Raw genomic sequence first — 14,740 nt, 5'->3', positions numbered from 1 at the left:
CTGCTGTTTGTGTGTGTGGTGCAATCAAATTAAAATGTGAGATTTGAGTATTACAGCATAACATGTATGAAGCTTAAACATACAAGTAATATTAAGATGCAACAAACCATGTTAAAGATGGCTTTTATTTCTGAAATGCATTTGAAAAAGGTTTTTTTTAAGTGTCCATAAATATGTTCATATGGACAAATTGAACCTACCACGGGTCAGTTGGAGAGACGATCAAAGTCTTCATTAATAGACCCGTTTGAACTTAATAGTATCTATCAAAGGGCAACTTGAAACAGAGACCAGGATGTTGCTGCTGCCTAAAGAATGTAAATGAACCACTTAGAAGCCTTTCTTTGGGGTTTCACACCTCTGATTAACTCATTGTGATGCTGTCAGATATCAAACGGGTATTAACTCATTAGGGTTTGCCTTTGAAGTTGCTCCTGAATATCATCAGGGTCTTGTAATCCTTTTTTAATGGATCAGTGAGTAGGACAGTGGTTCCGCAAAATGATTAATGTGACAGCCTTTCTCACCTAATGTTCCCGGTTGTTTTGCATGAATGGGTTGAAAATTGGTTGATTAATTTAGGAAATCACCGGTAATGGTGTTAATGTGGAGAGGTTGATAGTAAAGGTTAAATTGCTTTATCAGTTGGCTCCTATCTAGCCGTATACCCAAACCCCCTCTTATCTTCTTTTCCTTTTCTTTCTCTGACGACTCCTTCCTTAGCTTTGTAATTTTAGTGTCTTCCCCTCTGCCCTCCTTTTTAACTTAAGGCAATAGGTGGTGAAGGGCAGGAATGTGGCCGAGGGACTGTAAGGATTTATCACACAAAGGTGCGAGGGCTGCTGCCTGTGCTTCTGCGCCTGGAGATGTAACCGTTTAGGGCCAACAGCATTCCCACCACAGGGCCAATACAGCATTTTATTGCTTTTTTAGTTTGATACTTTAGACCATATACTTTGTGGCTGCAGGGAGATGAATTGGGGGAGAGGTGTCAGGGACAGAGGGTAAAGTAGTGTGTGTGTGTGTGTGTGTGTGTGTGTGTGTGTGTGTGTGTGTGTGTGTGTGTGTGTGCGCGCATGCATGGGTTTTCAGTCTTAAGATTTGTGCGAGAATTGTGAAGTAACTTTTCCAGCAAGGTAATATAAAGCATACGAATAGTTTATCTCCATATTCCTCTTATCTAGCCCTGCTTTTACCACTTAAACATGCTCTGCGTCTCTCTCTCTCTCTCTCTCTCTCTCTCTCTCTCTCTCTCTCTCTCTCTCTCTCTCTCCCTCTCTCCCTCTCTACTCTTGCTCTTTCTCTCTCTCTCCCCTCCCATTCCTTCTCTCTCCACTCCTCTCACTCTCCCTGTCCCGTCCTCCTCCGCTGCCTCTCGGGTTACGATGACTGGGGGTTTTCTTGCTTCCATCTCGTAGAGAGGGTCTGTGAGTGTGTTTGTGACTGCATGTGTGTGTGTGTGTGTGTGTGTGTGTGTGTGTGTGTGTGTGTGTGTGTGTGTGTGTGTGTGTGTCTCCCTCAGCGCTGAGCTGTGTCCTTGTCCCTGCCTCCTGGCAGCAAGGAGCCACCCAGCAGCCCGTCTGTGATTGGGCAGGGGAGCGGGGTTCTTGACACAGCGCGGTGCTGACTGCTCCAGGACGTGTTTCAACAGATGGTCGAGGTTAGAGAGTGTCATCACATCGGAGAGAGGATTAGAGGAGAGAGGTTGTCTTCCAGGAGCTGTGTGGTCCCCCTCTACTCTTCAACCCGAGACACAAACCCCTCTATGAGCGAGGGGAGACCCGGTGCAGAAACGCGAAGAAGTAAAACTGAAGAGAGGAATCCTCGCCTTGCCTCTCACTTGGTCAGCACTCTGCTCTCCTGCATTTTCAGGTACTATGCAACTTTTTCACTTTTTTTTTTTTTTGTGTGTCTATTTTATATTTTCCACTGCTTATACAGGGTCTGTGCCTGTTAGTTTGTTCAGTTGGCAGTATATTTCTGATGCAGCATGCAGTCAGGAGTCTACAAGTGCAGTGAATCTGTGTTGCCTGTGCAGCAGCTCTGTGTGTGCTGGTCTTCATAGTTTTCCCCCTGAATGACAGGAATTCCCTTCGTCGCAAATTCCTCCGTCTCAGGGGATTAGAAGGCAGCACATTCCATTAATGTCATTTTTTCCCCCAATTCAAAAGCACCCATCTGTTAATGTCTAGTTTTCTGAATGCAGGATGTTAGATTTGAAAAGGCTCCTGTTAATAGGGGAACCCTATGAGGTTTAATATGGACAAGGTTGAATAAAATATCTAATTTAATTTCTTTCTTTTTTTTATCCTAAAATCTTTAGTGAAGATACATTGTTTTCTTATTCACTCTGTCAGGTCTGATAATAAGAAATTAAAACCCAATTTTTCCACGTTCCCAAAACTCAGTGGGGCATTTTAGCATTCCCTCATTTCAGCCCAGATAGGTTTGTTCATAAATCTTATTCAGAGTGCACTTCTGGCAGAACGTGTCAGTATACGCTAAATGGATGAGCTGCTGAAGAGCGCTTTCCGGACAAACTGTCAGAGCTGAGCAGAGAGTCAGAGACTCAGAATGTACACCTCACTCAAGTCAAGTGAGAAGCGAAACTTGCCAGCGGAGTGGGAATATGATGTATAGTGTTTATACCTAGCTTCAGGCACTGTGCGTGTGTGTGTGTGTGTGTGTGTGTGTGTGTGTGTGTGCATGTGTGTGTGTGTGTGTGTGTGTGTGTGTGTGTGTGCATGTGAGGTGTTTGCAAATGGAGATTGTGCAGCTGTGAAAGTCTGTGTGGACAGCAACTGGGCTGAGAGGAGAGGAGCTCGTATAGGTGAAAGCTGCTGTTGTGTGCATTTGTGTTTACCTTGGTGAACCCAGCCGTAGCTACACTTCCTGCTTGTTACTTGAAGTATGTAACATAACCACCAAAAGGTTGTGATGACTGCTGCTTTAAGGCCAGCGGAGACGTGCGTACAAAATTTGGCTGTATGAAACACGTGAACGAATTTTTGAGAGAAGTCGAATGGTAAGTTGATCGTCTTTCTTTTTTAAAATTTTAGTCACAGATAGAACTTTCAAAAAAAATATTGAGTTTGACTCGTGGATATGTTTTTCTGTATTAACGAGAGAGAAATTTCACAAAAAATGCATCTGAATGCTAGAAAATCTAAATGCTGTAGTTATTACATATGTTGTACTAGTCTTAAAATCAATTTCTATGCCTCGGGTAAGCTTGGATTTAGCAGAGTGTGATATGTTTTTACATTTCCTCTATTTTAGGAACCAAGTGAGTGACTTGGGACTCGTTATTTTTATTGTGTGTTGGATCAATATGTTCACCTTCTCAACCAGTCCACAAAAACTTATACTAGTGTTCCTAAATGGCAAAATGATGCTGTGGTCCTGTTCAAAGCCAAGCGGCTTGTGCCAGGCACAGTTGGGGAAAATGTAACCGACTGGCTTATATTTCAATACATTGCCACTGCCAATATGTGTTACTGAAGGAGAAAGCCAGGGGGAAAATGAAGAAGCCCAACTTCAAAACTTTTAGTGTTGACGAGACTGATCCATAAATCTTCCCTTCACTTCAGTTTCACCTGGAAGCGTTTAGATTCAATTTCTGATTACCCTACCTAGAGCAGCTTTGGGCCATTTTTAAAAGGCAGCGCTGACTGCCAGCTCAGAGGAGAAGGGAGATCCTTTAAACAGTTTAGCTTCACTGTGCTACAAACAAGAGCAGCAGCTGCTGCAAATAATTAGGTTCTGGGGGGTAGCCGCTTGCCAAGACAAACGTTGTTCTAATAGCGGCTCTGCCATTGCTTGAATTTACTGTGTGTGTGTGTGTGTGTGTGTGTGTGTGTGTGTGTGTGTGTGAGAAAGAGAGAGTGAAAGCAATAAGTGAAGTAATTCATTATTCTGATAAGTATGGTGAGTGACTGAGTGTAAGGGAAGAGGAAGAGGTAGTGTCTGTGGTTTTCATTATTTGTACAAACGGGACCGAGAGAGCGTGTGTGTGTGTGTGTGTGTGTGTGTGTGTGTGTGTGTGTGTGTGTGTGTCCTTTAAATGCCAGCCACAGTGATTCAGAGACTTTCCAGACATCTTGCGTGACTTCATATATGCCAACTGATGAACAAGGTCAAAGGCATTTGAGGCAGACTAATTATTGTAAGAAATTAAAAGGGCATTAGATAAATACATGCATTTGTTTTTAAATAAATGGGCTGAATCTAATTAGTGTGTGAGCAGTGGAGGCACTCTTCGTCAAGTATTTAACCTTTTTTTTTCCATTCTTTCTTTCTCATTAACTCCAGGTCAGCGCCATCATTTTATCTCAGTCGAGCCAGACTGTCCTCATGCTGCATTTTACTTTCTCAACTTGACCCTACAATGACAGGAGTCACATTTATGAATTCTCTCATTACAGGGTTCTCTGGTTTGCTGTAAACGTGAAAGTCTTGCAGATGACTTTCTGTTCTCCAGTAAGAATAGGAAGATACGTGGGGCCAGTAAAAAAAGGACTTTAGAGTTTAGAAAAATGACCTCTTACCTAATCATTGAAACCGGCTGACGATTTAATAATTTACTTACGGAATTAGTCAACATCTTTGCTTTGGAAGTTCCTCATATTTATCATTTCTCTGTAAAAATACATAAAAAGATGCTATATAACTATAGTGTGTGTGTGTGTTCTCTTGTGTGCAAGTATGTTAAGAAAAGATTTCCTAAACCACCCTCTCCTCCGGCACTTGTTTATCTCTTCAGCTTAATGATAGTGTTCCTCATGCTAGCCTGATTGCAGAGTAGCACTGGGGTAGATTGCACAGTCCTATCGCTGCAAATGACCAGTATTTGAACGGTGAGCATTTGGCATTCTTTTTTATTTATGTGTGATCTAGAAAGGCTATCTTTAGATGAGTCAGACACTTTCTCAGTTCCTTTGTTGTCCTCCCTGTTCAAACATTTCCATGGAATTTCCATGCTATGACATACAACCTTTCACACGAGACGTGTCCTTGAATGTCGAGGATAAATCTCCAGGGAAATGTGCCATGTACATATTGAGATGCCCTCACAGATGCACCGCGTAGATCTATTTTGGGGTGTTAGGGAGCTCACAATAGCACCCCAAGTGTTTGTTCAGCCTCTCATTTGGGCGGTAAAGGTCAGGGTGTGCAAACATCACATTCACTGCATCATTGGTAGGAATGCTTGCACACGTTAAAGAGAGCAGCAAAACCAGGCAAATTTGATGCTTTACTTTTTTTTTTTTTTTTTGTCTGGCATTGTTCCACTCATTGTCTTAACCCTCTGCCCTGATGACTAGTTTGAAAGAGATGGGGTTTGTATAGAAAAAGACATTTTCAGTAGATGGTTCAGCTATTCGACAGCCAGGAATGACCCCTGAGCAGGTCCTTGTAGTTTTAAGTTTAGACCTTACTCATTAATGTCCACTTTGAGCCAACGAGTGAGAGAAAAAGAAGATTTCAATGCTTTTTCTGTGATGTCCGGAGCTGCTTTTGTTCAAATGTCACCGCGCATAGATGCAGCATGGGCTTAAGATTGGAGAAAGAGAAAGCTGGGTCAAGAGAGACACAGAAGGGGGAGAAGAGGGATGAAGTAGAAGAGGCCGAGATAAGAGAAAGGGAGGTGTGAACATGTGATAAAAGAGCTGTGGCTTGGAAGTGGACAGAAAGATCCAACCGTGTTGTCGTGATCAGAGGCTGGATCTTGCGCACACGTTCTTGGTTGTCACTCACACGTGCGCGCATTTGAAACACATGGACACAAACATAATCTTCTTATGACACAGGCATGCACAAAAGAGAAACATAGAAAAACGTGTACACACACACACACACACACACACACCATCCACTAGCTTACCCCCTCCGTCCTCCACCCCCCAGAGGGCTGCACTGTCCCTGCTTTGTCATCTCTCTTGTCCAATAATCCCTTCCCCAGGGAGAAGCAATCTGTTTTAGATTTGAAAGAGAAAGGGCCCTGCCTGTATCACGTACAATTAAGCAGCCGTCAGAATGCGTCGGCGTAAGTTTGGAGGGAGAAGTGCTGCCACTGGGGGGTTGTCCCTTTCATCCGCCGCTTTTCCAGAATGGAGATAATGGGGTGGGAGGGTTGGAAGGATAGGAATGGAGGGGGGTGGGGGGGACCGGCCAGAAGGAATGAATACATTTCCTCACCCCTCCATCCCGCTCCACAGCTCGACTAATAGAAGCCAGCATGCGTTTGTTTCAGCTCTTCTGCTCCCTTTCTTTCTCTTCTCTCCCGGAGCGGGCAAACACATTCAGCCACTGCCAGCGCTCCCCTCCTCTGCCCGTGTGTGTGTGTGTGTGTGTGTGTGTGTGTGTGTGTGTGTGTGTGCGCGTGCGCGTGCGTGCGCACAAACACTCATATGTGTGGACTTGGCCATGTGCTACTGGTAGCCTCTGGTCCTGTTTGCCTTTACTGGAACAGCCCAACTTTGCCATGTGGATGCAGAATGGCTGAATTGAACAGTTGTGTTTGTACTGACATGGTCCAGCATTGCACGACACACATTATCTGCGCTTTGCTTTCCTTGAATTGCCTGCGGCAATTGCTGTCTCTTGAACATGTTGGGATGATGCATTGACTGCATTCCTTCAACTTTGGCTCAGATGTAAAGGAATAGAAGCATTTATAGCAGTGGTACGCTTCCTGTTTTTATGCTTTGTAAGCAAACTGGTTGTTCAGTAGATATCGCACTTTAGATATTTTGCAATGCGCTAAGATCTGGAATTTTTGCCGTGCAGGATAAAGTTAATTAAAATTCCAAATGACATTGCTGCATGCTTTGGAAAGCCACACACTGAGCCAGAGGCAATGGAAAGGAGAGCTCCCCTGTGCACAAATTACAGGTTACGTGTCTGTCTGTGTTCAAGTCTGACTGATTCTTACTCTTTAGTGAATGACTAGTACACACACACACACACACACACACACACACACACACACACAGAGTATATGACGTCCAAATACACACATGCATATATGCCCACAGGCGTGGACAGAGGGGAGTGCTGAACGGGCACAGGTGCAATCAGACTGCGAATGCGTTTTTATGAGCGGTATCATGTTGGTGTGTCACAGCCGTGGAGAAGTTTGTTTATGGCATTCAGGGTCACGCAGGCTGGTTCTCATGGTCTATGTTTGTCTACCGTTCCCAGAGAATATGCCTACACATGTTCCACATTTTAGGGGTGTTTAGTTTCATGCGCCAGCAGCAGCAGCAGCAGCAGCAGCAGCAGCCCTACACTTAACTGGGGTTTGCTGACTGAGCTGCTGCCACCTCACCCTGAGGAATCTCCCTCTTCTCTCTCTCTTTTTTATTGATTGCCACTCAGACTTAATTTATTTTTATACTCTCATATTTAGGGGCGCTTGTTAAATGCTATATGCATGTTCAAATTTCACTTAGCATATCACTTAGCTTCTGCACAATTAATAGAAAGAGAAATCATTGGCCACCGGCTCTGTCTGGTCTTTGTAGCAAGCATATCGTCCTGAGAGTAGAATTAATATTATTTGTAAATCATAATTTTAGCTAATGTTAACTTGTAGCTAACATAGCTTTTTCTAAGCAGTTAGATGGTGACTGAACTCATAATTGGGTATGTGTTTATTGGTTGAATTTGATAAATATCAGTGATCGTCTTCATAGAAAAAACAGCTGCTGAACAATTTTTTTCTTGAATTTGTGTGCATCCAGCGGTCTGATAGTCTTGATGTCATGAATGTGATGTCTTGTTTAGGAGAACGGTAGATCAGTCACTCAGCGATCCAAATGGATCTCTATTTCTTTAAACCGCGCCGGCACCAAAGTCCTTCTGTTATTGTGTCAATTAGTAATCGGTGCATATAGAAAGCAACGCCCACATCTTCCTAATGGCATTTACTATTTCAGTTACTAGCTGTGTTCAATATTCAAGTCACACTCAAGTCAGTAGTCAGTGAACATTACAGGGCTATTGAACGTGGTAAACTGCTGAACGTAGACAGAAAAAAATCCTTTAGTTTAATTCTCTCTCTCTCTCTCTCTCTCTCTCTCTCTCTCTCTCTCTCTCTCTCTCTCTCTCTCTCTCGCTCTCTCTTTCTCTCTCTCTCTTTCTCTCTCTCTCTTTCTCGTTCTTTCTCTGTGCCACCATGCTGCTGATTTCATGGAAAAGAAGTCAATCTCTTTATTCTTGACAATTACCTCAGTGGAAACCCATTGAAGCAATTTGCCATAGCTCTCTTTTGTGGTAAAAGGCATAATTCATCTGGGGTGTATTTGATGAGTCTAAGAGACAGTGAGCAAATACGTTCTCCTCCCTCTCGCTCTGACTTTCTCTGCAGCCCTCGCTTCTTGATAGAGTGTTTCTGATGGGAGCGTGGGTTTTGAAAAGAAAGTGGCTGGAGGAATATAAATGTGCTGTAATTTATTCATCCGAGGTCGTCTATCGCTAATGGTTTCCATTCATGGCTTAGAATAGATTTAACAAGAAAGTGCCTGCTTGAGACTCGTATCCTGTAACTGTGGCTGCTGATCCTCTGATTGTGATTCCATGTTTTCATATCACACTATAAATCAGAGGAGTGGTTTCCCTCTCTTCAATCTCTCCCCCATCCTTCACCCTCTTTTCTCCCGCCATCCCCTTCTTTCTCTCACCCATTTCTCTCACCCTCTTGAATGGTAAATCTGCTTGTTAAAATTTAGTTAACTTCTAATAAATCCATCTACTGTTTGTGAAGTCTGTACAGGAAGCAATCTAATATTTGATCTGTTTAAGGCTATAAACTTTTTATGCAAATTAACATATTTTAAAGCTGTTAAAACGGCTGTGCTTGTATCTGACTTTGTGTACTTTGTCAGTTCATTAAATCCATTTAAAAGTGTGTGACAGCAGTCCCACTGTAATAATGCCCCCAATCATACTGTACATTCCCCGACATTCGCACCAGTCATCTGGGACCGCAAAGGGGCTTTTGACTAGTAATACTAATAGTACTTAATAGTACTTAGTGCGTAATCTATTATTATTATTATTATTATTATTATTATTATTATTCTATTATTATTTCTTCATTCGGGCTTTGTGACCCCAAAGAGCACAGGTGTGAAAGAAAGCACCTTAAGGCCCATTTGTCAGTGTTATCAGCACGAGGCCTTTGCTTAGATATACAGACCTCAAACTGGGTGTCCATAATTAAGGATATGAACACTTAATTATACACACCACCTTCAGGAGAGGCATGCACACACACACACACACACATACATAAATAAATACAGGCAGCCTTCTCCATTTCTGAAATGACCTCGTGTGTTTTTCAATCATTTCCCTCTTAGGGTTCTCAAAACCACGTCATGATTTCCAACAGACCCCCTGATGGCTCGCAAGCCAATTCCCACTTTGAAGTCTTTTGGACCAGGATTCATTTAATTATACATTAAGATGCATCCATAATATTGATGGGGTGGCCCGGCAGCCTTGGCACTACAAAGGGTCTCTTACCAGGTCCGAGAGAAACACGAGGGGTTTAGCTAATAGCCGTGAACGCACTCACTCCAGGTTCACATTTCACTGAATTGAGGCCATTCTTCCTCATTAAAGTGGCCTGCGTTGTACCCCAAACACGCCACATACCAGTGGATGGGAATCATTTCTAGCTCTAACATCTGAAGTTTTGTAGTTGTAATACGGACGTAACAAAGTGTCTGAATGTGCCTGTCAAGGTTAAGAGTTGTGAAGCCGTAAACATGTCGGAACAAAGAGCCAGTGATCTCTCCTCACTTGCCTTGCGCTTGGTTTTCTCACTGGAATTTTGTCATAGATCCTACACTAATTTGGGCATTTTGGTCAAACAAATCAGTGGAGTTGAGAGTCTGAAAACACCAAGGTCTGCGCATTTTCCCAGTGCATATACCCACAGCCAAGTGAGTGCACCGGCACAGAGGTCTCCTTCAGTCAGCTCAGCGTGGCAGACGGGCGGGTCTTGGTTGGTACAATGTGCTGCCCTTGGCCCGCCGGGCACAGCGAAGTCCTGACACAGCTCTTCCTCAGTGCAAAAGGCCCTCGTCAGTCCTCATGGAAGCAGACCAGCCCGAATTCCCTTGGATTACAGAAATATTTGGACAAACCTTAATCTAAGGCCTCGCAATAATTATTTTTTCCCCTCTGAAATGGAGAGGGAGCAATCAGCCAGCACTGAAAAATGCCAGCACTGAAAAATGTCACTGGTCTGAAGCTAAAAATCAAGAGATCTAACATTGTTCTCCATTTTTTTTTTTATCTTTACTGCTTTGACTCTAAGATCAGTTTGCAACTAAACATGTATGATTTCTCTCTGTACTCTCAGTAATTTCTATTTTCCACTTTCCACAGTTCTGTCATGGCAGATGTTTGAGTGGAGTTCCTGCACAAAGTTGTATGAAGAATGGCCTTTGCCGTCACTGCACGTCGTGGGGCCTATAGTTTGAGTACAGCCTACAGAATTCAAACTATGCATCAGACTTTAATTCCCCTCTCTTTGCCATTGTTCCTCTGTGACTTGGCTGCCTTAGAGATGGACAGGGCAAATAGAAAGGGAGTGAGGGAGAGAGAATGGACAGGAATAAGAGGGGATTTGAGGTGCTTTGAAATGGCCATTGTCCTTAATAAATAGGCCCTTTATGAATGACTGATTTATTTGAGAGGGGCCGGGCATCTAGTTTGGGTTTGACTTGCATCTTGTTTCACCTCTTGAACAAGACTCAAAGTACACGGGCAGACACATGTTAGTGGACAAATGCACTGCTTTAACAGATACATGGATCCATTGCTGTCGATCGGCATGTTTCTTCCAGAAGAATTCCCTTCTGTGTCTTCTCAGTGCGTCGGCTGTTGTTCAGTGACAGCTGATGAATACATAGACTGCCACTGCTGACTGAAAGGAACCTAAGCCAGATGCAGCCTGTTTGCCATTGCTGAAAAGAATATGCAGGCCAATCACAACCAGGCTTTTACAAGACTTTTGTTACCTTCGTACCTCTGCACCGAGCCCCCTTCAGTCAATTTTTCTTCCCTTCGGAGTTTCCCTTCTTAACCCGTGTGTGTGGGTAGCCTCAAGTTGCTGAGGTTGGGTTAAACAAGCCACCATCAAAGCCATATTACCACTTGGGTCAGAGGAGGGTCAGGGTGCAGCAGGGTGTGTGGTTTGAGGCCCTAACTGGAGGGCACGACTGCCAACCAGCCAAATAGTACTGCCCTGGATGATTACACAAGGAGCAACTCTATTATGTTTTAGTCAGCGCACAAAGCACAGCTGTCTGTGCAGCCGTACCAAATCACTGAGCAGAGCTGCCTGTGCCAAAGAAGAGTAAGTGAAAGAGCTGTTTTCTGCAAGCAAAGTAGGAAAAAAACCTGTTTCTGTCATGAAAGTAAAGAATGGTAGGGTGTTGAGGTGTGCTTAAAGTCCCTAGTGTTGATGGCCATTAATCTGAAAATTGCACATCTTTTATGTATCTGGCAGCTGTGTGTCTGAAAACTCCATAGTGGCCTTTTTGTTCCAGTCTTTTGAACCCCTGGGCATTCTGCGTTCCTCCCATCCCTCCCCAATATCCCTCCTCCAGCTTAACCGTGATGAGTACAGTAGAGGCTCATTTAAAGGGTCATTAGTGCTAATCCTCCAAAACAATGAGGAAGGAGAAACAATGTGCTCCCTAGTCCTCTGACTCTGTCCAGGAATAAAGACCTCTTGTCTGTTCTACAGATGTATAGAAGAAGCCTGTTCTGCTTATATCACATTAGATGACATAAATAAATGAGGGTTTATAAAAAAAAAAAAGACTTCTCACGAAGGTTCTCAAAGGGTATTTTTACTCAGATGTTGGAGGCAAGTAAGATGCAGTGGCACTAACAGAGGAGAGGTTCAGAAGCCAACTCCATAATGACTTTCAGATTTGAGCATATTTACTCATATTGTTCCTTGTATTTACAGAGTTTGAGCTGCCTCTTCGGCTTGAATACATCCAGCAACGTTTAGAGCTGGATGCACTGGGTACCTTCCCTGCTGCCTCTCATCCCTGAGTGTGCAACAAATTTGGGGGTCAGGAAAATTTGATTGTTTTAGTTTTGTTTTTTTTACCAAAAAAGGTATAAGGAATGTCTGCTAAATATCTTAATTTGTAATTGTGAGTTGTGTCACTTTCCTTATTTCCCTCCATGTGAACGGGATACGTCCTACATGCGCCATAGGTCTTAATGCAGCCAGCCGACAGCCGACTGTCGTCAATCTACCGCTGGTCCACAAACGGCAGCCGCTAATCTCTTTACACTGGTCTTGTCACTTAGCTGGTCATTCTCCTGTGGCAGTTCCATATGTCATGTTAGTGTGAAAAAGTCGGGTTACTGGGGATGCCTCATGAATAAATTACATTATATTATATTAGGGGTGACTTTAAGATGGACAGTTGTCAAATGATCCAGGGGTACATTTGGCAGACGTTGAGCCGCAAGAAATCCTTCTGGTCATAACTGAACTTCAGATGACTTAGTGAGGAAAGTGGATCAGGTGAAATTGAGTTAGGATGAGAGGTAGCCCAAAGGACAAGGGGAGGTCTGCACAGCGTCGTTTTGCATGCGTAACTTCGGCCCACATCCCATTGGTCTTTATGTGTGGCACTTTTTTTTTTTTTTTTGCCCTGCCATCTCAGTCGTTTCAGACAGTGTAGCTATTGATACCACTGTAGCTAACCACATCAGCACCACAAGGTTTGTATCGGATTCCACAATGAGCCTTCTTGTCTGTAGTCTTACTTCTCTAAGTCGCATGAAGAGGCTATTGCTGGGAACCATTGGCATGTAAAATTGAATTTGCACTGGGTGCTAACATTACACTAGTTGGCTGGCTGGTTTGCAGATGATTTCAGGTCTTCCACAGCTTGACAGAAATAGAGGCTTGAGTTTTGTTCTAGATTTGGGCTGCATCTTTTGTTTCTGGGAAGCTTTCCCGTTTATGTAGGAGGACTTGGACCCTCGCGGCAGGCAAATGTGTTTTTGTGGGAGAAAGCCTTGTGCGTGAGTGTCTTATGAGTTTCTGCATGTCACCATGTGTTTGTACAGTAGTTTGTGTTGTGTGTGTAATTCACTGTGAGGTTCTGTGCACTCTGCCACCCTGCGCTCGAGGGGTGTTTGTCCAAATGGCGCCAATGTTTGCACAGGGCTGTCACGATGACTGGGCCGGCTGGCTGGCCCGGACACTGCTCGTCTGAAACGCAGAACAGACCAAAGTGCTCTTAAAGCTCCGCCTGAAGCCCTGTTGATCACAGGCAACATCAGGCCGGTGGAAAAACGGATAAACATGATTTACCTATAAACTCGTTTGATGTGTCGGTAAGAGAAGACAATTTGTAGGTGTAGTATGTTGTGTAGGGCCATCTGTTTGGCACATCCATGAGAGCAAGTGTTTGCAGATGTAGGCCTTTTCTGGATATGCATTTTCTGTGCTTTTATGAAAGGACTAAAGCCACATGTCAACAAGGATGCATTAGTGACGAAAAAAAATGTCCGTTTCAAGGTTGATACACTTATCCAGAGTTCCTTCCACTATGAGTCAGACACCATACATGATCACTTATTTTAGGTTTTCTACTTTTTGCCAATCGGGACCGGCCCTTTCTGGAAATGAGGGTGAGGGTGGAGGCGCTCAGTGGGGTTTGACCCCGGCTCAGGTGTCATAGACCTGCCGTTTGTTGTCAGGCCATTAACTCAGGGAAGCGAGCCGTATGGGCCGCTGTCCAGAAGGCAATGATGGAGTGCTTATTGCTACAGCAATATATATATACAGTCATGGTTCATCCCACAGCCACAAGCCAATCTTTCACATACATTATTGTTACTGAAAATTACCTGCTAATTTAAATAAGCTAACCTTATAACCTGTGCAGTCGATCTCATAATGGTACGTTGGATTTATTGATAAACGTTTGAAATTTATTTAAATAGGTGTAATGTGTCTTTAAATGATGGCATAATACTCTGCATAATATCTACCTACGACCTCAGGCTTAGCGCTATACATTTTACACTGGCATTTAAGGAAAGGATATGCAGACTTTTTATGATCAACCATGCCATTGTAAGTGAGTAGCAGGCTGCAAAGTGCGACGATGACTCAGTGGTAATCTGTGATTGGCGACAGTGGCATTGGGGTTAATGTAGCGGAACCCTCTCTCCGCCTCCTGTGCCCTCCTAACCCCCTCCGCCCTAGTGTGGTCCCATCCTCCCCACCGGCCCTCTGTCACGCTTGACTCACCAGGGGGTGACTTTTGAGTGACAGGTGGAAGGTGGACCGTGATTGGCCGACACAGGAGAGTGGCCGTGGGTGTTGTGAGCGCAGGCAGCCAATGGCGCGGTCTCGGCACAGTTAGCGCAAAATCAGCTCCACAGTAGAGATAGAGAGCTTCTGTGTGTGAGTGTGTGTTATCTGACACAGAAGGAGAGGGTGAAAAAAACACAAGAAAACTCACTCGGAAACAATAAGAAAAGGCCAAACAAAATGAGACTCATGGGATTCTCTGAGGTGAGATCTTTGTTTCTAGAGCTTCGCTTGCGGTTTCTGTGTTTTTTTTTCAGTTAAGGTCAGTAGAGTTGATGTTGAGGGATTTTGTTGTGTATTGATGGAGTTTAAGTCAGCACGCAAGTTTTGTTGGAACTGTTGGTTAAGTTTTCCTTGGTGGACCAT

General features: G+C 43.8%; 1 protein-coding gene across 4 annotated transcripts in view; it reads left to right on the top strand.

Annotated features, from left to right (window-relative positions):
• Positions 1–1,514: 1,514 nt before the first annotated feature.
• sulf1 (sulfatase 1) overlaps positions 1,515–14,740 on the top strand; it is a 34,575-nt gene continuing 21,349 nt past the window's right edge. For all 4 annotated transcript variants that reach the window (XM_068708160.1, XM_068708159.1, XM_068708162.1 and 1 more), the window contains exon 1: positions 1,515–1,872. The gene's annotated coding sequence lies outside the window, so the exon portion shown is untranslated. The remainder of the gene's footprint in view (positions 1,873–14,740) is intronic.

Source organism: Cebidichthys violaceus, unplaced genomic scaffold (assembly GCF_023349555.1).
Source record: "Cebidichthys violaceus isolate CVI_PGR_0920_01 unplaced genomic scaffold, fCebVio1.0.p SCAF_135, whole genome shotgun sequence".
NCBI classification, from domain to species: Eukaryota; Metazoa; Chordata; class Actinopteri; order Perciformes; family Stichaeidae; genus Cebidichthys; species Cebidichthys violaceus.
This window is presented reverse-complemented; position numbering and strand designations above follow the sequence as displayed.